Raw genomic sequence first — 3,580 nt, 5'->3', positions numbered from 1 at the left:
CAAAGAATAGAATTTTAAAGGTAGCACTCAAGTAATGTACTTTGGAATGGCAGAGAAATATCATGTTGTGGGTAGGTATGGTGGACACAAGTGGCATGGTTTTTGGCTCAAGGATTTGGATGCACGAGAAGAATTCCTCTCAATACAAGGCTAGGCTAGCAAGGTTGTTTGAAGCAAACTCAAGTATAAAAGGTGCAGCAAAGCTCACATATGAACATATTGTAAGTATTATAAGACTTTACATTGTCTCCTTATTGTTCAAACACCTTAACCAGAAAATATCTAGACTCTAGAGAAACTAATCATGCAAACCAGATTTTAACAAGCTCTATGTAGTTCTTCATTAATGGGTGAAAAGTACATGATGCAAGAGCTTAAACATGATCTATATGAGCACAACAATTGCCAAGTATCACATTATTCAAGACATTATACCATTTACCACATGCAGCATTTTCTGTTTCCAACCATATAACAATGAATGAAGTAGTCCAACCTTCGCAATGAACATTAAGAATAAAGCTAAGAACATATGTGTTCATACGAAACAGCGGAGCGTGTCTCTCTCCCACACAAGGAATGCTAGGATCCGATCTTATTCAAACAAAACAAAAATAAAAACAAACAAACGCTCCAAGTAAATCACATAAGATGTGACGGAATAAAAATATAGTTTCACTAGAGGTGACCTGATAAGTTGTCGATGAAGAAGGGATGCCTTGGGCATCCCCAAGCTTAGACGCTTGGGTCTTCTTAAAATATGCAGGGATGAACCACGGGGCATCCCCAAACTTAGAATTTTCACTCTTCTTGATCATATTGTATCATCCTCCTCTCTTGACCCTTGAAAACTTCCTCCACACCAAACTCAAAACAATCTCATTAGAGGGTTAGTGCATAATTGAAAATTCATATATTCAGAGGTGACATAATCATTCTTAACACTTCTGGACATTGCACATAGCTACTGAAAGTTAATGGAACAAAGAAATCCATCAAACATAGCAAAACAGACAATGCGAAATAAAAGGCAGAATCTGTCAAAACAGAACAGTCCGTAAAGACGAATTTTTCTGGGGCACTTAACTTGCTCAGATGAAAATTCTCAAATTGAATGAAAGTTGCGTACATATCTGAGGATCACGTACGTAAATTGGCAGATTTTTCTGAGTTACCTACAGACGGGGCGGCTCAATTTCGTGACAGAAAGAAATCTGTTTCTGCGCAGTAATCCAAATCTAGTATTGACTTTACTATCAAAGACTTTACTTGGCACAACAATGCAATAAAATAAAGATAAGGAGAGGTTGCTACAGTAGTAACAACTTCCAAGACTCAAATATAAAACAAAAGTGCAAAAGTAAAATAATGGGGTGTCTCCCATAAGCGTTTTTCTTTAACGCCTTTCAGCTAGGCGCAGAAAGTGTGAATCAAGTATTATCAAGAGATGAAGCATCAACATCATAATTTGTTCTAATAATAGAATCATAAGGTAACTTCATTCTCTTTCTAGGGAAGTGTTCCATACCTTTCTTGAGAGGAAATTGATAATTAATATTACCTTCCTTCATATCAATGGTAGCACCAACAGTTCGAAGAAAGGGTCTTCCCAATATAATGGGACAAGATGCATTGCATTCAATATCCAAGACAACAAAATCAACGGGGACAAGGTTATTGTTAACCATAATACGAACATTATCAATCCTCCCCAAAGTTTTCTTTATAGCATTATCAACAAGATTAACATCCAAATAACAATTTTTCAATGGTGGCAAGTCAAGCATATCATAAATTTTCTTAGGCATAACAGAAATACTTGCACCAAGATCACATAAAGCATTACAATCAAAATCATTGACCCTCATCTTAATGATGGGCTCCCAACCATCTTCTAACTTCCTAGGAATAGAAGATTCAAGTTTTAGTTTCTCTTCTCTAGCTTTTATGAGAGCACTAGTGGAATGCCCGTGCTTCGCCACGGCTTCCTCGTTTATCTCTAGTGCCACACACATGTTACACGTGCAAACAATGCACATAAATATTTAAGTAGATAAAAAATCATATAGTATTTAAAAATATTTAAAATTTACTTCACATAATTTAATCCAAAGGTGTATAAAATGCAAGTACATACATATTATCCCTCATTTTAAGAGACATTCTCCCTCAACGCGCCTAAGGTATTCTCGCACAACATTATGAATGCTCGACGGTGTCACACCTCTAAGAGATTACAAACAACACACCACCCATGTTTTCCTCTCTCCCGCAAACTCCCCGAACTAAAAATCAGGCGCAAGCTTTAACAACCACCCCCCTACCACAAAAAGAAGGAGAAAATCTAGCGCAAGGGAGAAGAGAAAATCAGCTGCATTGCACGTGCTTACGCCCCATCGATCAATTTTTGTTTTTTACCAAAGGATGGATTCACCGATTAATCTCAACAAACCATATCTAACGGGGGAAGTGCTGAGCGTCTCCCGGGGGATCAAATCCCCCGATCCCCGGGGTCACCAGCCATCCGATCGGGGCAACCCATGCGCGCCTTCGTCCGATCAACAACACGCATCCAAGACATTTTCTCCCACCTCCATCACGTGGGTGGACCCGCCATTCACATGCCCGGAACGAAAGAAATCCGGTCGTCGTCTCCACGAGCACATCGACCTCCCTGATGCTGCAAGCCTGCAACTATTGTGTCGCTAGCGTTAACTGGTTTAGGGTTTAGGGTTTAGGGTTTAGGGTTAGGGGATCCACCCTTTGAAGTGCCTCTCTCCCCACTAACCCCGCCGCCACACACAACACACCGTGCGCAATACGCTCACGGGTAAGCGCGTGAGCGCACACACCCGGTCCCATCCTAGCGAAGCTTTCCCAAGCGCTCCCCATTGCTCTCCTATCGATCCGTCACCCCGTCGTCTGGTTCGTCAGAATGGAGGCTCTCACAAAACAACAACGCCATGAGCTCCTTGTTTCCATGTCCCAGCGGCCCTCGAATCCTACAGACTGGCCACCACCCGTAGCTCCATGCAGCAGGCTCGAGCCGCGCGTCTCGTAGTGCTGCTCACCCCTCGGTCGAACCCCATGAATGATGCATCTCGCACCCTCGCCCCACCATAGCGTCACGCCTCCGCCAGATTCCTGGCGTGACCTGCTTCACTCTTACCATGCTGCCCTTGGATCCATCCCCGCCGCCGCTCAATGGCTCGATCCTATGTTGCCGTGATCTCTTTTATATGGCGATGGGAGTAAGGTAGCGTGCTCTGCGTTGATTTATTTTTTCCTTCTCTCTCTGGTTTGTTCGTTTCGTGTGATATGCGCTTTCTTTTTTCCTTCTCCCCATGCTCACTTCCAGATGATAGGAGTTCTTTGCCATCACGGTCAGACAACGAAACTTTGCTCGGTCAGACAACCCTGTTTTTTAACGTACTAAACGAACTTTTTGACGTACAAAATTTTTAACCTAGTATTTTTACCAGCTGACACCACCGATTATAACTATATTTTTTACCAATATACGATGAGTATCACTATATTTTGGTAAAGGTACTCGGGAGTCATGAGAAACAATTCATAG

This window comes from Lolium rigidum, chromosome 2 (assembly GCF_022539505.1).
Source record: "Lolium rigidum isolate FL_2022 chromosome 2, APGP_CSIRO_Lrig_0.1, whole genome shotgun sequence".
In the NCBI taxonomy this organism is placed as follows: Eukaryota; Viridiplantae; Streptophyta; class Magnoliopsida; order Poales; family Poaceae; genus Lolium; species Lolium rigidum.
Note: the sequence above shows the minus strand (reverse complement) of the source record.